Source organism: Natrix helvetica (assembly GCF_964273705.1).
Source record: "Natrix helvetica genome assembly, chromosome: 1".
NCBI classification, from domain to species: domain Eukaryota; kingdom Metazoa; phylum Chordata; class Lepidosauria; order Squamata; family Natricidae; genus Natrix; species Natrix helvetica.
In genome coordinates, this window is record NC_138548.1 from 178,303,353 (window position 1) to 178,326,039 (window position 22,687).

Below are 22,687 nucleotides of genomic sequence, written 5' to 3' on the forward strand. Positions count from 1 at the left end.
CAAGGGAGGTCCCTCTGGTAAATCCAATTGTGGCAACATTCATGGAAGGAGAGTTGGGATGAATAAATACCTGGGCAGAGCTGGGTTATCAGCTGGTTTATTTATAAAAATAATAAAGGCTTGACAAAAAAAATCTGGGGGGGGGGGGAGGATTAAGTCTGTGTGCTTCCTTACAGTCACTAAGGTTTTTTTGTAGTCCGGGTCCAGGTAAAAAGAACTGAAGCAGCTAAAGCTATTGTAAGCAGCTAAAGCTAATGTACCTGCCTCTGCAGTAGGTTAGGAATAAGAGAAAGGCAGCATCATGAAAATAGCTCTTTTAAGAACTGTTGGAGAGGCAACTTAGAGTTGCAGCTAGAGAGGAGTGGGGATGAGCCCAAAGAAGCATTATCAGATGGAAGCATCAGATTTCAGGCACCTCATTCAGGCTTTATCACCTCAGTTGCTCTGAAAAATGTTTGGTCCATGGAATGTTATGCCACAATAACTTCTTAAGTCTTAAATATGCTGCAGCCTATGTCTCTTTTCTAGAGGTTGGGGTTCTTCTAGAGAGCCAAAACACCATTACAAGTCTACATTTCAGTTTCATGTATTGACTATAATTGACTATCCTGATGATAATTGACTATCCAAATCTTTGGCTGGTGTACACTAGGCTTACCATTCTCTTTTACATTCAAAATGTCAAATTTATATTTTAAAAAGAAAGAGATTATAAACCTTTACTTTACTAAGATACCATAGATTTATGAAATCCATCGCAAAGCCCCTAAAATAGTTCATTGTTTTTCAAAGTGTTAAACGTCTTATCATAGTTGCCATTATAACTGAAAGATAATTAACCCAGTTTCCTATTTTAATTGGGGAGCATGTATTTATCCTGCTGTATCACCTATATTACACTAATTATAATTAACATAATTGTAATTGTCTGTCAAAAAGGAGAGGTTTCTATTTCTTCCCAATTGGTTCCAATAATTAGGACTTCATATTTAACAATGGGTATTTTTCTGAACATCACTGCTATAAGGTCATTGTAGTGATGCAAAATGTCGTGAGAAAGATGTCGATATTAAATCACCCCCTGAATTCTACCAAACTCGGTACTATTCGCTCCCTCCTAAGAACTGGGGGATCAACTGGGTTTCAGAAAAAAATATTATATTCAGATCTGTTTAGAGGAGACATAACTAGAGATGAAGTTGGAAATTTTTGCATGCCATGTGCTACTTAGTCCTTCTAGGAGAAGGTACTAAGAACTGTGATGATGCAGAGGTTAGAATGCAGTATTAAAGGCTAATTCTGCTGACAGCCAGCAATTCGATTCTTACCGGCTCAAGGTTAATTCAGTCTTCCATCCTTCCAAGCTTGGTGAAATGAGGACCCAGATTGTTGGGGGCCAATATACTAACATTGTAAACTGCTTAGAGGGGGCTGTAAAGCACTGTAAAGCAGTATATAAGTCTAAGTGCTAGGTTACTGAAGTATTAAGTCACCCTGTTTTACTGGGTGTACTCACTTGTCTCTTAAAGCACTGTTTTCAAGACTGATCATTGCCAGGTATGTATGGTTTATCCATAGTGATTTTTACTACTAGGATAAAGTGATGAAATAGTTCTGTTCCCAGGCCTATGGGATCCCCTGACATTTTTTAGCCAAAGAACTCTTTTTGTTTTCCAATTCCAAATGTGAGAGAAGAGAAGCCAGCCCATAAAACTCCAAACACCCTACAAACTCTATGAAACTGTTCTGAAGTATTTGGTCCTGCCATCTCAAATTACATTATGAATATCATGAGCAAGATTCTCAACAGCTAGGAAAACAAAGTGCAGCCCCCAAGAATATTATGCCCTTGTAAAGAGGCCACTTGACAACAAAGAATAACAAGGAGAAAATCACACCCTCACCAAAACTGGCAGGGCAAGCTATTGTATATAAACAGAGAGCAAAACCCAAACTCACTAGCACTGATGATACTATCTAGGTACATAATGAAACATTTGCAAGCAAACGACCAAACTCAGTCAGCACCAAGGACTCTAAAGAATAGCAAGCTCACATTAGATTGGAAACAGCTCTGAGGTGAGGTGTTGAGGCACCAAGATTCTAACTGTTGTGAGAAACAAGCTTGATGCATTATATTTTGCTGTCTGTTAATGAAAGACAAGAGCTATAAAGAAACAAATAAGCATTGGCAATGTGTAAAGAAGGAAGATTGCTATAGTGCCTTAATTTGAAAAAAAAATTCTATTTCCTCATAAGGACAGTAATTAGAAGCAGGCGGATTGCCATAACATCAGTGGGATTTATTTTCTTATGCTAGTTGCCCTGCAGTGGAAATGTTTTACTGAAATTACTTGACTGGCATTTAGTTTCTTTAAGCCAGCATTATGTAGCATCACATATAGTTCAGTCCTTCAGGGAACCCCATGCTATGATGTTATTATGGTAGCAACTACAGAAATGGTACAGCTCTGAGGCTTCATGTTTAACAAGTGTTTATGGTTTCTCTATCCGCATTTTCCCATTGGTGGCCCAGTCTCTAAGGTTGCTCTAAATTCAGCAGTCACTGAAAGCTAATATTTCACTTCACACTCGTATTATTTCACACTCCTTTCCTCTAAGATGTTTTTTAAGTGGAACCCAAAGGTTTGGGAGGGTTAATTTTATCTTGTTGTTCCTGTAGTACCTAAAAGTTTAAAGGCATATTTTTCGAACACTCAGAATCAGAATGGAGCTGGAAAATGAAAAATAGTTGCAAATTTCCACCGAATGACCTGGAATTCAGCACTATCCAATGTACACCACTACTGGCAACTAATTCACTATTTCTTTCATTAGTACCTCTTTGTCATTATACATAGAATAGTACTAAGGGCCTCTTTATTAATTTTCTTGAGCAGAGTTGCCCCAGCTGATTTGTCCACTTAACCACTAATATTTCATCAGCCCAGCCAGAGGGGGGAAATCTCTCTCATCAAAGAAAATTACAATTTAGTTGAAAAGTGACAAAAGCAGATTTAATATAATTCCATTCAGAACAACTATACATTCTTTTTAAAAGGCCTAATGCTAATCCTACAAGGCAAAATCACCTGCTTCTCTATTCCATTTCTGAAATGCAACAGGAGACTTGCAGGTGTGTCACAGCTACAGTAGACTAAAGCTTCCGGAATATCAATTAGTGTAAGTAAGCAAGACCAAAAATGATCAAGAGGAGCGGAGAGAACAGTGGAAAGAAGTGTGATGAGAGCACTGTCAAGCAAAATATTTATTATCTGCAGCCTTTGAGAAACCAATGTCCCTTTCTTCAAAATGAAAATTAGTGCAAAAAGCTGCAGAACATTAAAGGTTTCCAGTAAATGTGTATGCTGTAATTAATAGAGCATGTGGTCCTTTTAACTGTTTGCTTTTTAACAAATCAGAAACAAATCATGTGCATATTTTTCCTACTATTCTTACAAAAGTAATGAAGTAGGAAATGTTGATATATGACAGAATGGAGAAGGTATGAAATTGACTTAGTTCTGAACTCCTAGGAATGACCCTACAGTCCTTACAATAAAAAAGGTAAGTGAACACACACTCACCACATTGACATGGTAATGCAAATAGTATCACATTAGGTAGACTACAGGAACAAGTACAGGAGCAATCTGGATTGCCATAATATGAGAGCAAATGACTAGAGCTAACCCTTTGTTTTCATGTCATGGCCAGATTTCTACAGGCCAGATCTACTAGCATTCTATGGTTTCTAGTGCATATTATTTGGAGGGATACAATTTAGACTCAAATGCTCATCTAATGAGATGGAAGGACTCACTGGGGAAGAGCCTAATGCTGGGAAAGATTGAGGGCAAAAGAAGAAGGGGACGATAGAGAATGAGATGGCTGGATGGTTACCAAAGTAATAGGTGTGAGCTTAAATGGATTCCAGGGGATGGTAGAAGACAGGAAGGCCTGGAGGAACATTGTCCATGGGGTCACGATGGGTCGGACATGACTTCACAACTAACAACAACAACTACAACAATAATTTAGACTTCCCATTTCTCACTTCATAAATACTAGATTTAAGAGATAAAGATAAATCCATTCTCCATTTTATGTAAATATAACACTATTCATTTTTTGAACAAATAAAGTCCCATTTATCATTTAATGGACACTTGGGATTAACAAACATCCCCCTCTACCTCAAGATTAAATCTTTTGTAAGATGTAGCTTTACTACAAATTGATTTATACAAGGTTATTATACAAGGAGGCCATACCCTTTGTTTAGCCATTCCCTCTGGCAAGAACAGGCAGATGGAACACCTTATTCACAGTAAGTCTTAATTCTTAATTCTTCAAGTCTTAATTCTTCAAGATTATGCCTTTCTATAATGAATAATTGTGTTAATTCTTGAATAAGGTTCTCCAACGTAGCATATTTTTTCACTCATTAAAATATTATCTTTTATACATTATGCTTCTAATATTTTCAAAGGCTAATATATTTGATGAACTTTGCATTCAAATTGTTTGGAAACCATCTGGTTAAATTTCTAATATTTTGGGGCTTTAAAACCTGATTAATATAAATAATATATATTATGATTTCATGTTATGATTCCTAGACTAACAGCAAGAGCTTGCTTTTTCATAAAAACTTTTTCACTTGTAGCAGCCATGGACTTTATTCCAATTTTAGTCATGTTGCCACAGGCTAACTCAAGCTTTTCAGGTCAGAAAGATAAACATTATCACTAGCTAATATCTGCAAACCCAATATTTTTCAAAGGCATAGGAGCAAAAATCAGTTTTAAACATTAGCAAACCTAATCACAACTGCCATCTGCTGACTTTTAGCCAAAGTTGCTATGCAGTAAAATGAACTCACAAATCAACTTATATATCTGTTCTCTTTATTTCAATTATACCTAAATGAAACTCCATTGGAAGCCTAGTATGTAAGTTAAGTAGCAAGTGGAACATGGGATAGAGTGAAATAATACCCTTCTATTAAGGACAATGCTGCTTGATATATTACATGGTGAGTTCAAGTGGCTTACAAAATTAAAAATCCAATAACTCATGGACCCCCTGCAAATTCCAAGGCAGCAAAAAACCCAAACACACAAACCACTATTTATTTATTAAACACATTAACTTATTTTGTATCAGCAGACATTTGCTTTATAGAATTGTCCATCATTTTGACTTCTTTCACCTTTACAAGTCTTTCATTTATCTTTTTTTCCAAAGCTATAAATGGAGTTTCAAGTGACTCAGCCAATTTATTGCCAGATCCCCAACCCCTGGGTCACAGCCCACTACCAGGCTGTGAGCTGTTCAGAACTGGGTCACCCGAAGTTGCAACCAAGCACATGTGCACGCGCACATCCCCACTTGCATGAGCAGTGGGCAAGTATGTGTGCACACACTTCATTTGCACAAGCACTTGCCCTCTGCTTGCGTGGAACTATCCTCTCCCCGCACCCACCAGTCCACAAAGCCAGAAAGATTGGGGAACGCTGGGCTAAACATTTTCAGCAGTAAATCTAGTGGAATTCCTTTCTCTGCAGGTTGTTTTAACAATCCGCTGCTGCCTCCATTCATGATGCTTTTTGAGTTATTGCTATTACGATATAATCCAAAAGTAAAAGTAACTCAACCAAAAGGAAAAGGAAATAAAATTTCCATTGGTTACATTAAAATTCCCATAGTTACATAGCTACATTGGCACCTATACCTATTACACTTATATTTTGTTTTACCAATTGGTAGATTTTTTTACCAAAAATCTACCAATTGTCCACAGTCTGTACTAATAAACAAAAAACATTCCCTGGAAGATCAATTTCACTCGTCTAAGATAAATTTGAGCATCCCTTCCCAAGATGACCATCCATGTGTTTACTTGTTCTACTTGATGGAGGCAATCTTGGAGACAACCTGGGAGCCAAAAAATTTACAGCCAAATTAAATTTTGAATTGAATCCAGAAGTTTATTGGAACCAATTTAGTACTTGCAAAATCATCTTTATATGGCCTTAATAGCTCTTACCTGCCAAGTGGTAAACCATCACTTTCTGCACCAATTAGAGCCACCTTCAAAGGTAGCCCCATGTAAAATGTACTGGAGAAATTTAGCATTAAGGTATGAGAATATGAGTTACCATCCTCAAGGCCTCTTGTCAAGATTGGGCAGCAACTGATGCACCAGCAAAGACTGCTTTGGACATAATATTTCCTGCCAATGTAGGAGTACAGGAGAACTCCCATGTAATACATCTACTCATTCATGCCAATCCATTTGGAGACAAAACAGGAGGTGACCAAGATGAATACGTTTTTGGAAGAACAGTGCCCGCATCTTTCAAGGGCTGCATTTCAGCTTGTTTATCCCACCCAGAGGACACAATTGCCTGAAGATCCTAAACTTTTAACTGCTGTTAAAAGTCATTAGTTCTTTAAAGAAAACCCTCATCCCAATCCTTGTAAAATGTTCTCCTGTTATGTTAAAGAAATGAATCAAAGCAAGCTGAAAGTAATGATAAGAAGTGTCCTGGCAACTAGGGGTTCTCAACTTCTTTCTTCCCTGGATTAATTCCAAGGCAAGCAATAACATTATTGTTTTCCTGATAGAAGGGGTGTGTGTGTGTGTGTGTGTGTGTGTGTGTGTGTGAGAGAGAGAGAGAGAGAGAGAGAGAGAGAGAGAGAGAGATGGAATCTTACTAGGAGTCTCAAGGGCAAACTAAGTGTTACATCTACAAAAATCTGTTTTTACACATATCCATGTGTACTGTCTGTTTTCTAGCATAAGAGGCAATAAATCTTAGCTGTTCTTACCAAAGGGGGAGAGAGAGGGGGAGAGAGAGGGGGGAGAGAGAGAGAGGGAGAGTGGGAGAGAGAGAGACCCTCTGTATGCCTAGGTAGATGTAATGTAGTCAGCTAGTTTGTGGATGAGAAATCAGAGTGGACTAGAAAATTGGGAAATAAAAACAAAACCCAGGGGATGGCTATTGCAAAGCCATTTCCATCCCATTCCTGAAAAACAACTCAAACACATCATGTGGCATACTACTGCAATGCAAGCCTAACAGCAGCTTTGACTGCTTGATGCTACTAAACTAAAACGAGTAAATAGATTCCTGCCACCTACTAATCCTCCTGGGTGAAATTATCTGCCTTCCTTCGGAAACCCTCTCTTTCTACTTACCACAAGGATTTTCTTACTGTTTAAAAAATCATGAGAATCTCTGCTCAAAGCACCCCCATGGGAGTATTCTGGCTTTCAAGTGCTTCCAGGACCTCCTCTCTTTAACTGTTGCTGAGGCAAATGGAGACCCAAGAAGATTGTTCTCATCATCGTTCAGAAAAGAAGGAAGAGGATATTGAAGCCCAGGAAGCTTGTCTAGCCCAGTTAATCAGGACCAAGGTTACCATAAGGTAAAGGTAAATGTTTCCCTTGCACATATAGGTGAAACTTGAAAAATTAGAATATCGTGCAAAAGTTCATTTATTTCAGTAATGCAACTTAAAAGGTGAAACTAATATATGAGATAAGACTCATTCCATGCAAAGCAAGATAGTTCAAGCTGTGATTTCTCATAATTGTGATGATTATGGTGTACAGCTCATGAAAACCCCAAATCCACCATCTCAGAAAATTAGAATATTACATGCAATCAATAAAACAAGGATTGTACATAGAACGATATCGGACCTCTGAACAGTATAAGCATGCATATGTACTCAGTACTTGGTTTGGGCCCCTTTTGCAGCAATTACTGCCTCAATGTGGCGTGGCATGGAAGCTATCAGCCTGTGGCACTGCTGAGGTGTTATGGAAGACCAGGATGCTTCAATAGCAGCCTTCAGCTCTTCTGCATTGTTCAGTCTCATATCTCTCATCTTTCTCTTGGCAATGCTCCGTAGATTCTCTATGGGGTTCAGGTCAGGCGAGTTTGCTGGCCAATCAAGCACAGTAATCCGACAGTCATTGAACCAGGTTTTGGTGCTTTTGGCAGTGTGGGCAGCTGGAAATGAAATGAAGCACAGTGGTCCAAAATCCTCTTTTCTGATGAGAGCAACTTTTGCATCTCATTTGGAAACCAAGGACCCAGAGTATGGAGGAAGAATGGACAGGCCAATCAAGCACAGTAATCCCACGGTCATTGAACCAGGTTTAGTGCTTTTGGCAAAAGTTGCTCTCATCAGAAAAGAGGACTTTGGACCACTGAGCAACAGGACTTTGGACCACTGTGCTTCATTAAGACCACGGTCAATGCAGCCGTCTACCAGGAGATTTTGGAGCACTTCATGCTTCCTTCCACAGACAAGCTTTATGGGGATGCTGACTTCATTTTCCAGCTTGCCACACTGCCAAAAGTACCAAAACCTGGTTCAATGACTGTTGGATTACTGTACTTGATTGGCCAGCAAACTCGTCTGACCTGAACCCCATAGAGAATCTATGGAGCATTGCCAAGAGAAAGATGAGAGATATGAGACCGAACAATGCAGAAGAGCTGAAGGCTGCTATTGAAGCATCCTGGTCTTCCATAACACCTCAGCAGTGCCACAGGCTGATAGCTTCCATGACACGCAGCATTGAGGCAGTAATTTCTGCAAAAGGGGCCCAAACCAAGTACTGAGTACATATGCATGCTTATACTGTTCAGAGGTCCGATATTGTTCTATGTACAATCCTTGTTTTTTTATATTGCAATGTAATATTCTAATTTTCTGAGATAGTGGATTTGGGGTTTTCATAAGCTGTAAGCCATAATCATCACAATTATGACAAATCACAGCTTGAACTATCTTGCTTTGCATGGAATGAGTCTTATCTCATATATTAGTTTCACCTTTTAAGTTGCATTACTGAAATAAATGAACTTTTGCACAATATTCTAATTTTTCGAGTTTCACCTGTATGTGCTAGTCGGTCCTGACTAGGGAGCGGTGTTCATCTCCATTTCAAAGCCAAAGATCCAGCACTGTCTGAATATGTCTCCATGGTCATGTGGCCGGCATGACTAAATGCCAAATGTGCATGGAACACTGCTATCTTCCCACCAAAGGTGGTTCCTATTTTTCTACTTGCATTTTTACATGCTTTCAAACTGCTAGATTGGCAGAAGCTGGGACAAGTAACGGGAGCTCACTCTGTTACACGGCTCTAGGGATTTGACCTGCCGAACTGCCGATCTTTCTGATCGACAAGCTCAGCATCTTAGCCACTGAGCCACCGCGTCCCTCTAAGGTTATCCTAGAGATGTACTAATTCCTTTAGCAACAAACCTTTTGCTCAGAGCTACCAGACTTGGGCTACTATTTGTGGGTAGTTAGGATTTTGCAGTTTAGATCTGATTGTCCTCAATGTGCCATTTGGGAGAAATATGACAATGACTGGAACAATCGCTGGGTTGCCTTCATGGCTAGATGGGCTATTTTATGTAGGGGGGATGGAATCACTTCTTGATTTCCCTATAAGATGCTTGCCGGTCAATGTGCATTTCTCCCCTTTCCCTTTTGTCCCTCTCAAGAAATTTACTAGTAATTCATATCTGCACTCGAACGCCTTTTATGAGTGAGATTTAAAACCAGGTTCACAGAGGTGGCAGGCTAGTATATTAATCTAGTGGCCACACAACCCCATAATAACACAGACATTTTGCAGAATAGTTTCCCTCACATTTGCCAGATTTTCTATGAGTTTACTCAGTGTTCTTATAAATATTTTATATTGGCTTATACCTGCAATACCACTTACAGATATTATTTCCCCTGGGGTTCAGTGGACCATTTAGATGACATTTATTTGCACACATTTGGCTCACACTAAGTCAAAAGACACATATGTAAGTCACCTAAACATTTCCTGCTCAATATACGGCATTGCCAAAGATTAGTCTTTCACAGTATCTGAGCACCCTGATGAAAAGCAAACAAGCAAAGCAAAAGATCACACATACTTAAAATTGGGTTTCTGCTCCAGACAGTCGAGATTTCATTGTAGTTATATTTATTTATTTTTAAAATGAATGAGATTTCATTCTATATACAGGAATATACAGGAGGAGAGATTGTCTTGTCTGTTTACTCTTATGTGGTTGTGCATTTTCCGAAACTGTTACAAAATAGCAGTTTTATACTCCATATAAGTATAGCAGAGGTGTCAAACTGGCAGCCCGTGGGCCAGATGAGTCACGCACAGGCCACACCCACCCCAGCTCCGTGAAGGGGGGGGAAATGTTGTGATTTGTCACGTGGAAGTTTGACACTCGTGATATAGATATATATTTCCCTTTGCAGGATACAGCTTTCACTAAGTAAGATCTCTTTACATCAAAATATGCACATTTTGGCACAGAGCATACAAATAATCGCATATAAAATTATGATGATGGATCACAGCTTGGACAGATGTAGACAGTCCTTCTGGGAATTTGTTCCCAACTTATAGAGAGCAGAGGGTTACAATGGTAAGATAAAAGGGGCCTGAGCCTAGTTCAAGAAAGTAACATCAGAAAACATCTCAGATAAATTCCTCTTTAGTTCCCACAAAAGTAAAAAGAGGGAAGGATGAAACATGATAAGGACAGAAGCTCTATAATTTATCTTACGTATTTACTTGTTTTAAAGTTTGTATAGCCACCCACCTCAAACCAGTGGCTCTGGGCAGTGAACAATCATAGAAACCATGAAAACCATTAAAATGATACAAAAAAGGAAAATAGATGCAATTAGCAGCCAATAAATACTATCAAATATAGAATAACAGAGTTGGAAGGGACCTTGGAGGTTTTCTAGTCCAACCCCCCTGCTTAGGCAAGAAACCCTACAACATTCAGACAAAGGGTTATCTTCTTTACAACATCCAGTGTTGGAGCATTCACAACTGCTGAAGGCAAGTTGTTCCACTGATTAATTGTTCTGACTGTCAGGAAATGTCTCCTTAGTTCTAAGTTGCTTCCCTCCTTCATTAGTTTTCACTCATTCCTTCTTGTCCTGCCCTCAGGTACTTTGGAGAATAGCTTGACTCCCTCTTCTTTGTGGCAGCTCCTGAATATAATATCATCAAACTATCATTGAGTGATGTCAGCATAACCATAGCCATAATAGAACCAGGAAAGGGGGCTCTTCACACACTTGGGACCCAAACTCCAGGCATACATCCAGATCTTCAAGGCCTTCTGAAAGGCCAGCAGGGTCAATGCATCCTAATCTCTGGAAGGAGAATATTCCAAATGGCTGAGGCTACAGCAGAGGAGGCATGTCACTTGATACTTATGAACTGACAATCCTTGGCTGATGAGGTCTGAGGCATGCTCATCCTGATGGACCATATTGGATGGTAGAAATAGAATAACAGAATTGGAAGGGACCTTATACCATGCCAACAAGAAACAACTGGAAAAAGATTGTCCTTGGGAGATCACTTCCAGTTTCTGAAGGCGACGGATGTTGATCCACTGTTCGCTTCTCCGTTGGGCTCCTTTTAGGAGCACAGGCAGTCTTGGAGGGACCACTTGCCGTAGGGCGGCTTGCTGGAACCCCCCGGATAGGCGGCAGCCATGGGGGGGGTCTCCAGTTTCGCCTTAGGAGCTGGGGAGCGTAGGGGGTGCATAACAGCACCGTCACTGAATGGATTCTGGAAGGAAAGAGTTAACTACATGCAGCGGCTGAAGTGCTGGAGGTGAGAAATTCGCTCCAATCTCCTTAATTGCTTTTAACTGATGAATAGCGGCTTTTTTACTAGTTGTGGATTCAATCTGTTTGAAGTAGGAAAATTGGAGGGGGTTGCTTTTTTTCTTCTACCAGTCTCAGGCAAAGCGGCATTTGGACTGTCTCTCAATCTCGGAATGGAGATAGAGAGCAAAAAATTGAATTAGCCTCTTGAACTAACTATGTGAAAAGATTTATATCATAACTGCAAGAGCTGATTGCTGAGTTGTTTTGAAAGCTATATGGAAGTTTTTAATGTTCTGCTCCTGATCCCGAGGAGGAGCCAAGATGGCCTGCTTCCTTCTTCTTCTTCACACCTATAAATGAAGTCTGCCTTTTTAAACTACCTTTGAAGAAAATCTGGCTTTATATTATCCCCTCTGAAGGACTCTTGGAGCCTCTCCTGTTACATGGTCTTTCTGGATTTGGACTATTTGATTTCTTTTTTTTTTTTATGAGTGACTTCTTGGCTTGGAACTGTGACAGAGGGTTAATTTTCACTTTTGGATTTGCCTGTCTTCTCGGACTCGCTCGGCTCCGCGCTTCACAGACGCCATTTCTTTTGCAAAAGATTTGTACTCTTTCTGAACTTAGACAATGGGCCCCAGAAAACCACCTACAGGCAAAGCAGCCTCGCCACCGACTTCTACTGTATCCAGTCCAATGATTCAACAGACACAAATTTCATCATTTTCACAAGAAAAGACTGGAGAGAGTTCAAAAGATTTATCTGTTACTCAAATGTTTCAAGCTATTATGCAGGGACAAAATGAGTTGAAAAAGGAGGTAGCAGATTTTAGAGATGAGCTTAAAAGTGTGCAGCAACTAATAACAGAAAATAAACAGAGAATTGGTGTGCTGGAGGAGGGCGTGGCTGAGCTGGGGGAGGAGGTTAAGGCAGTCCAGAAGGGGAATATAGAATTGGAAAATTTTATGGCAAAGATAGAACTTGAAAGAATGTCCTTCTTTCTCAGATTCCAGAACCTACCGAAGACAGAAGATGAAGATCTTAAGGTTATTATGAGCACAATTTTAGCAGAATATATTAAAAGAGATAAAGAACAGTTGTGGTGGGATATGGATCTGGTTTATAGGATTAATTTAGCATATGCCAGAACACATAATGTTCCAAGGGAAGTACATGTTAAATTTCTTAGGAAGACCATGAGGGATGAGATTCTAGGGGCTCAGAGGGGGGGACCACTAAAATATAAAGATAAAGAAATTGCCATTCTTAAGCAAATTCCCAAAAAAATGAGAGATAAGAGGAGGAAGTATTCCTCCTTATCAAAGAAATTATATAATAAGGGAAATTGGTTTAGATGGTTATTGTCAGAAGGAATGCAGATCTTCTGGGAGGGAAACAGAATTAGAATTAACACAGTTGTGGAGGCAGAGGCCTTCATTAAAAAACATAGTGCCCTCCTAGAGGACGGAAATATAAGAAGTAGTGAAAAAGGCGACAACACACAAGACATGAAGGAGGGAGGGGCTGCGGCTCCACCTGGGGACAGGGGGGAGGGAACAATAATGGAAAGACTCAGGTCACAAAAATAAATATATCTGGAATATTATTCTAATTGTTGATATATTAGAAAGTGGCAAAAGAGATGATTGAACACATGGTTGATACAATGTATAATAAGATGCTGTTTCTGCTTATCTTTTATCTTTTTTTTTCTGTAAAAAGTTGTGAGAATTGGAGAGATTCCTACCTCTAGCACGATGGAGGTGCCAAAACTTTTTTTTGTATATCCACCTACCCTACCCTTGGTTTTAAAAACCAATAAAATTCTTTTTTTAAAAAAGTTTGTCCCTCACGTAAGCCAGTTCAAAGCCATGAAGAGTGTCAGCCCTGGAGGCCATATTTTTCTTTGGATCTTCAGGGCTGCCATACTTAATGCTGTGGGAAACTGGGAGGGGGGATTGCATGGAGTGGTAGCAATACCTAGCCATAACAACATTCTTTTGTCTGGGAGTCAAGGACGTTTATCCTGCACCTGGAGTGAGGTGACTAGGAGGCATCTGTTGGGATGGTGGATTGGACCATATGATGGACATGTGGGTGCAGGGAGAGGGACTTTGACTTTCTTTTGGGTGGGGAAAACCTGGAAGCTTTCAGATTCAGGTTTTTCCAGATGGGACAAAGTAACATCTCTAATAAAGTGGAACTTTGAGGAACTTCTAACCTCAGAGTCTTCTTTCATTGCTTGGAACCCTGACAAAGAGCTTTAAACATGATGAGCAGTACCTTGAATTGTACCTGGAAATACCTGAAATCAATGCAGCCTTCAAAGCAGTGGTGTTACATACACTGATAATAAAAGTAGTGCTGACTTGCATGAGTTCCATTTTCTAGTCTGGTCTATCTTGAAGGGCCAATACAACCTGACCCGTTCAGGACTTTAAAATCTGCTCCTTTCTCCTTGATCTGAGTCTGGAAATGAATAAGCAGCCAATGCAACTAGTTGCATGACCTGGCTGGCAGGTAATATTCTTCTCTCCTTTCAAGTGATTACCACAGCCAGATATGAATTAAAATAATTGATTTAAAACAGAGGAAAATGAAGAAAATGAAAGCTTCCAATGCTCAAAGAAGCAAGGCAGGTTGTTCCAAAATATCCCCCATAACTTCCATTTTTGTTTTAGTTCTAGTTTTGGTACCACTTCTTCCAAATTCTTAATCTTCTATGTATGCTATGAGGATTTGCATAAGCAATAAAGTCCAGTTCTGTGATGAGGACTTGAAAGATAAGGAGTGAAAAAATGTCATACCAAGACAACCATCAAAAACCACTGTTCTTATCTGCCTTGAATCATTGCATTCCTTATATTAGAGAAATGTAGAACAATCAACATGGAAATAAAATAATATTTTCAGGCTTACTTTGTAGATGGACAAGGGCAACAGTAGATCCTTTCAGATCAGGACTTAAATAGGACTACCAGATTCAGATGCTTGCTAGGTAGCAACAAAAAGATGCATAAACCCAACTCTTCACTGTCGTTTAGCAGTCATCCAAATTTTAGCTCAGAACTGATAGACTCACCAATCTCCTACCAGCTCCTGTAACTAATGTGTATTGTTTTAAAATTTTGCAGGTCATCTGTATTGCTGTTGGCATTGGGCTTGCAACAAGCCAGCTGAAACATAAGCAAATGGATTATTGTATCACTCATTGATAGCTTCCTTGTGTGAACTAGGCAAGTACAGCGCAAACCTAGCAGACTCTGTGTAGAGAGGAAGAAAAATGACCTTGACAGAGATATGAAGGGTCTGTTGCCAAGGTGACAAAGGGTAAAACATTTTGTAAGCCCACAACATCAACACCTCCCTAATTCACTGACTCATAAGGAGGAAGAGGCACGACACAATCAGACTTGAAGGATTTTATTATTATAGCCAGTGTCAATAGCCTTCCTATGGAGTTGATTTCCTAGTCTGGTCTCTCTAATGAGGCTGATACCTTGAAATCAAGTGGGACTAATGCTAAGAGTACAACCAAACCTGTTGTGTTTGGAAGCTTCCCCTGCTCATGTTGATGAGTGAAATACTAAATATCAGCTCTAAATTGCTCCATTTATGATAGTACTGTTTGTGCCTTTATTTGAATCCAAGGTTACTTAAGAACATTTTATTGCAAGGCTTCACAGCACACACCTAAGTGTTTAGAGGGGTTTTGTTGTTGTTGTTTGCCAACCTTCCTATCTAAATATGATAGTATTTCATGCCTATTCTAACTAAATAAAAGTTGAGAAGGAAGTCAATCAGTTCTCGTAAAAAGATGAGATTCATTTTAATCTGCCATGTATTCCTTGTCAATACAATTATGTACCTCAAAATGAGACCAGCACAAATTGTGGAAAATATAGCTTGGCAATGAGTAGCCAGGCTTGGATTCTCTCCTCTTATGGCAGACAATAAAATAGGAGAGAGGAAGGCAAAGTGTAAATGTGTTGCCTCCAGTTCAGAAATCAGCAACTTCCTTGGGCAGCCTCTTAGGACTTAGCTGTTAGAAATGCCAAAAAAAAACAGTGCTGTCATTGTCTGGCAATTTCTGGCAAGAAGGCTTAACATACCTATTAAAATTTAAAACTAAGTCTCTGCAGAGCATATGAATGGAAAGGAACCCAAATTCTACCGTCTTCCCATTTTCTCCTATAATTTCATTGCATCCTTGTTTTGTCCACGTGGCCCTTGCCAGCTGACAAAGGAAATGAAAATGAAATGTGCAAATGAAACCAACATGCTTGTTACCTCTCCTCTAATTCAAAATTTTATCTAATCACATTTTATAAAGGATGAGTTAGCTTGGATGTTGAAGACTGATGACTCATTTAGTTGTTGTTGATTTTTCAGTTATTCTTCGCCTCTAAATAATTTTGGATTTATTAAGGATAGAGCACTGTCCTTTTGGGGAACAATGACTTTTTTTGGTCTTTCCAACCAAACCATATTACAATTAGTCCTAAATTTAAGACCACAATTTCCATTGGTAAGCAAGGTGGTTGTTAAGTGAGTCCTGCCCAATTTTACAACCTTTTTGCTGCGATTATTAAGCGAATCACTGCAGTTTTTAAGGGAATCACATGGTAGTTAAGCAAATCCATCTTCTCCCATTGACTTTGCTTGTCAGAAGCTAACTGGGAAGGTTGCAAATAGCAATAGCACTTAGACTTATATACCACTTCACAGGGCTTTTACAGCCCTCTCTAAGTGGTTTACAGAGTCAGCAAAAAAAAATCTGGGTCCTCATTTTACAGACCTTGGAAGGATAGAAGGCTGAGTCAACCTTGAGTTGGTCAGAATCAAACTGCCGAACTGCTGGCAGTCAGTAGTCAGCAGAAGTAACCTGCAGTACTGCATTCTAACCACTGTGCCACCATGGCTCATGTCATTCCAAGACACTATAATCATCATAAATACATGCCAGTTGCCAAGCACCCAAATGAGGATCATATAACTGTCAGGATGCTGTGACAGTCATCAATGTGAGGACAGAGAGTAAGTTGCTTTTTTCAATGCCATTGTATGGTTGCTACTAGAATGATTGCAAACCAAGAACCCCAGGTTGGGAGGGGGTAGTTCAAATCCTTTCTAGAAGACCTTATGATAGGCAACCTCCAGGCAGTCCTGAAAACTCCTATTCTACTTAGATGGAGATCATATCCAGGATTTCTCCTTTTAACCCAACTCCACAAAAGCAGAAAAACAAATCTTTAGGATTTTCCTGCGCAATGTCGGAAAAGCAGAACTTGATGAACTTAACTTGTAGGTGCCAGTTCTGAAACACAAGGGCTATGTAATCATGCAGTCTTGCACATAAGGAAAGTTTCAGTGAGAAACTTCCCTGCAAAATCAATGAAGCTAAATCAATAAAAATGTGTTTACTGGCAAAAAGAAAATCCACAAATAATAAGAGGAGGCAACGACTACATATATATAAAATTACTACAGCCAGCCTAGCAATCTAGTTACTTGTTATCTTCTTGAAAGGACTCGGGTTTTAGCACATGTTCACTTCAGAAAGAATGATTGGCAACAGATCACTTGGACCTCCTTTTTATGTCTATAGATTTGGCTTTATTCGTTTCATAAGTTAATTAAAACCTTCCTCAGGTGTAAAAATGCATGGTTGTGCACCATAGCTATCTCTTAAGTAACATTCAGTGTAAGAAATGAATTCTTTCAAAATTTTGGTGCCATTAACCAAGGGGACATTTTAGATCAGCTCCATGAACTGGAAGTCAGTAAAATATTCCACTCCTTCTCTTTTTAATGTTCTATTCTTGCTTTCATAATTACTGCTCAAGGGACTTATAGGAAATTCATGTGTCAGGATTCCAAATAGCATACAAAAGTAAATCAGAGTCTGAGGCAAAGGATTGCTCAAAGTTCCAATTTGTTAAGAGAGTCATGTTGGCACATCTGGGAAAACCTGAATCTAAAAGCATTCAGGTTTTCCCACCCAGTTGAAAGTTCAAGATCCTGCCCCCAAACCCCCAAGCCCATCACATGGTCCAATCTTCCATTGCCACACTGGCAGTTCCACCCATCCAGTTCCAGCCAGGTGCAGAGACAAAGGATGACATGGCTTTCTAGAAAGAATTTTGTTATGGATACATATCACCCAACTAAATCTTACCCTTGACCCAAAGAACCTTTGTCTTGTCTAAATAAAACCACACAGTTTTCTCTTGATGCTGTTAGAGAATTCAGTACTCAGAGAAATCATCTGGGGATCTGAAGTATTATTAATATATCTAATGAAACCCAGCTCTGTTTCTTTTTTTCTTTTTTGTCATCTGAGTTTCTAGAAGTACCTAATCAATTCCTGGATTCAACAACATGTTGGATAAGGGGGGGGAAAGGAGGGGCTGACGTTGGGACAATACAACGTGCGATCCTGGAGCTCCAAGATCGCAGTCGATATTTCTGCCACTGGATGGTCCTTTTGGACCTAAACCATCCCGTAGAGACAGTGATAGAGAAGAGTACGTCCTGCTGATCTCAGGGACACTGCAAAGTCCCTAATTGATCCAAGAGAAGATTTTATTTCCAACGGCAGAAATGCAGCCATTGAAGCTGCTGAAGTTGGGACAGCTCCGGAATGGAAAGAAAGCGGAAAGAGAAAGTGTGTCGAATTGGTGAGGAAATTTTATTATTAGAAAAGGCACTACCCCCAAAAAAATCAAAACTAAATTAAAATTGAAGACAGAAGAGAGTAAGTGGCAAAATTAAACTACATTAAACTTAGTGTATTGTCCTTTATATTTTTATTTTTATGGATGGAATTTTTGCAAATGTTTCCTATTTTTTAAAATGAATGGATTAGTTTTTCTTCTTCTATTTTTTATTCTTTTTTATACCTATGGATTTAAAAATTTCTTTTTTTACAATGCTTGATTGGATTGTTTTCTCTCTCCATTTAAGGTTTTTTTTCTTTAAGTTTAGAACATAAAGAAGATATAAAGAGGAATATAAAGAGGGCTGTAACAATAGAGGGAAAAGAAGTAACACTGCCACTTAGAGGCTGGAGGCTTGGAAACATTGTTTTTTACTCTTTGATCATTTGACACTTCAAGGCTTTTCTGCTTGTTTACTGAGAGTGATAGTAGGAAGAGCACAGGTTGTTTACACTGGTGTTCTTTGGGAGTTCTATCAGTAGCTGGATTGGAGGGAGGACAAAGCCTTGACTTGAAAGATTATAATGAACTTGCTTGAAATCTAACAAAAAGCCTTGAATGCTATAGTGGCAGTGTTTACAAGTTGGAAGAATGGTGCAATAGAAAAAAGAAATTTTAACATTTCAAATGATTATGTTTGAAATTCAAAAAATCTTAGTAGTAACAGGGAAAATTGAGAACAGATTGGAGAATATCGAACACAAAACAGAAAATTTTGATGGAAAAATTGAGGATGTTTATCAAATGAAGAAAGTGGAGGACAGAGATCTAAAAATTGAAGAAAAAAATGAGCAAATGCCATCGGTGGGAGAAGCGTCCAAGGGGGTTCGGGAGTTCATGGCTTCCATGACAGCCATGGACCTGACTCAATTGCTCCAGGGCCCGACACATGAGGGAGGCCACACGCTGGACCTTGTTTTTGTCTCTGGCCAGTGGTTGAGTGATCTGGGAGTAGGGGATTTAACCATCACTCCCCTGTCATGGTCAGATCACTCACTTCTCCGGCTTGACTTCCCTGGTGCTACCCCCCGCTGTGGGGAGGCGGAGCCGGAAGACATCAGATGGTTCTGCCCCAGGCGCCTGATGGAACCAGATAGGTTCCAGATGGAGCTTGGGCCACCTCCTGTAGCCCTGACCCGCCCCCGGGTAGAGGACCTGGTGGTCGCGTGGAATAATGCAACTACCGGGGCCTTAGACCAAGTGGCGCCTTTGCGGCCTCTCCGGCGGCAACGATCCACCCTGGTCCCTTGGTTTACCGAGGAGCTAAGGGTGATGAAACGCCGCAAGAGATGCCTAGAGTGTTGTTGGAGATCCTCCCGTTCCGAATTTGACCGAGCACAGGTACGAACCCATTTAAGGACGTACCTTGTGGCATTGAGAGCGGCCAAACATCAATATTGTGCCGCTTTCATTGCATCCGCAGAGAACCGCCCTGCCGCCCTGTTTCGGGTGTCCCGCTCCCTTCTGTTCCAGAGGCTGCGGGAAGCCCCTTTACAGGGCAGGGCAGAGGAATTTGGGAAATATCTGCAGGATAAAATCGCTCAAATCCGGAAGGAATGGGTCCCTTTCAGTGGTCTAGTGGAGATGTCCGAGGCGAGTCTTGAGAGACCATTCTGGGAGGAGTTTGACTTGGTTGCCATCGAGGATTTGAACAGACTGTGTAGACGGCTGCGACCTACCACATGTTTACTGGACCCGTGCCCCTCCTGGCTTGTACTGGCATCCTGGGAGGTTACAAACGACTGGCTCCTGGGCCTAGTGAATGCTTCGTTGGGCGAGGGGTCTCTTCCGGCCGCCTTGAAAGAGGCGGTGGTGAGACCCTTACTCAAGAAGCCTTCCCTGGACCCTATGGAGCTAGCCAATTATCGTCCTGTCTCCAACCTTCCCTTTCTGGCGAAGGTTGTAGAGAGTGTGGTAGCTTATCAGTTTCCGCGACACCTGGAGGAAAATGATTATCTAGACCCGCGCCAGTCCGGCTTCCGACCCGGGCACAGCACGGAGATGGCCTTGGTCGTGTTGGTGGATGATCTCTGGAGGGCCAGAGATAGGGGTTGTTCCTCTATCCTGGTCCTATTAGACCTCTTGGCGGCTTTTGATACCATCGACCATGGTATCCTTTTGCACCGACTGGAGGGGTTGGGGGTTCGAGGCACCATTTTGCGGTGGTTCGGCTCCTACCTTTCCGGCCGGACGCAACGTGTGTTGGCAGGGGAGCAGAGGTCGACCCTAAGCCCCCTCACTTGTGGGGTGCCACAGGGGTCGGTCCTCTCGCCACTCCTGTTCAAGACATACATGAAGCCGCTGGGTGAGATCATTCATGGTTTCGGGGTGGGATATCATCTGTACGCTGATGATACCCAGCTGTACATTTCCACCCCGAACCACCCCAACGAGGCCGTCGAAGTGATGTCCCGGTGCTTGGAAGCCGTACGGGTCTGGATGGATGGCAACCGACTCAAGCTCAACCCCTCCAAGACGGAGTGGCTGTGGGTTCCAGCCCCCCGGTTCAACCAATTGCTTCCATCTTTGGCCATTGGGGGCGTACAACTGGCCCCCGTGGAACGGGCGCGCAATTTGGGCGTCCTCCTGGATGCCCGGCTGTCCATGGATGACCATGTGACAGCCGTGGCAAGGGGGGCGTTCCACCAGGTTCGCCTGGTGCGCCAATTGCGCCCCCTATTGAACCGGGATGCCTTACGCACAGTCACTCATGCGCTGGTGACGTCTCGCCTGGACTACTGCAATGCTCTCTACATGGGGCTTCCCTTGAGATGCACTCGGAGACTGCAGTTGGTCCAGAATGCGGCCGCATGGGTGATTATGGGGAGTACAAGGTACTCCCATGTGACACCTCTCCTGCGCGAGCTGCACTGGCTTCCTGTGGTCTATCGGGTGCGTTTCAAGGTTCTGATTACGATCTTTAAAGCGCTCCATGGCACAGGTCCTAGCTACCTGCGGGATCGCATCCTGCCCCATACATCCCTACGACCAATTCACTCGCACAGAGAGGGACTTCTCCAGGTGCTGTCTACCAAACAATGTCGGGGGACGACGCCTAGGAGCAGAGCCTTCTCTGTGACGGGCCCAGCCCTGTGGAATGACCTCCCCCCTGATATCAGGACTACCTCTGACCTCCGCTCCTTCCGTGCAAAGCTCAAGACCCACCTCTTCCAATTAGCTGGCCTGGCTCAACCATAGTTTTACCTTATCGCTCCTGACGGGCTTTTTAAATCTTGTAATTTAATTGAGGGTGTTTTAAATTGTCAATTTTAAATTCTATTTTATATATTTGTTACCTCCTCCATGTATATGTGTACGTACGTGTATGTGTTTATTTTTATCTGTATATGTATTGTTCATTTGTATATTTTATGTGCTTTTATTGTACACCGCCCCGAGTCCTTTAGGAGAGGGTGCGGCTAACAAATAAAAATTTATTATTATTATTATTATTATTATTATTATTATTATTATTATTATTATTATTATTATTATTATAAGAAAATTGTGGATATTGACAGCAAACTGAGCGTGGTTGGAAATGGCAAGAGCAGAATATGGAAAAGGGAGATAGATGGACTGGAACTCTACCCTAGATTTCAAAGTATAGAAGAAGAAAAGAGAGAAAAATTGATGGAGGTAGGAAGAGAAATCTTGACAGAAGCACCAGTGATAACCAAAGACAAGCTGATGGAAGGAGCAGATGGAGGGTTTCGGGTTTTCATAAGTTACGAAATGAACAACAACTTGTGAAGAGAACTCCATACAAGACTTACCAAGAAAGTAATCAGAATACTAATGCTACAAATGGCAAGAGACATAAGACTACACTATTAGTGGAAAGAGACAGGTTGATGTAATGAAAGCGTATAATACAAATTAAGTTAAACTTAGTTAAATTTAGAGTATTATGTATAAAATGAAGTAATAATAATTATAGTCAAATAAATGATTAATAATGATAATATGCATATATATATATATATTAGTTTGATAATATGAAATTTTATATAAACTACAAATGGAGACTATGAGAGGAGGTTTAAAAGCTTTGTTATTAAAGATAACCAATTTTTATTTAGAACATGTTATAAAGATGTAATGTTATTGGATAATTTTAGGAGGATTTAATGGAATGCCATTATATAGTTTTACTTTAAATTTAGAATATTTCATATAAAAGGATGTAAACACAATTATAGTCAAATGAAGGTTGAGGTACAATAACAGTAATATATATACCTGTTGTGGCCCAGCAGGTGCCGTTGCCGCTGCCACC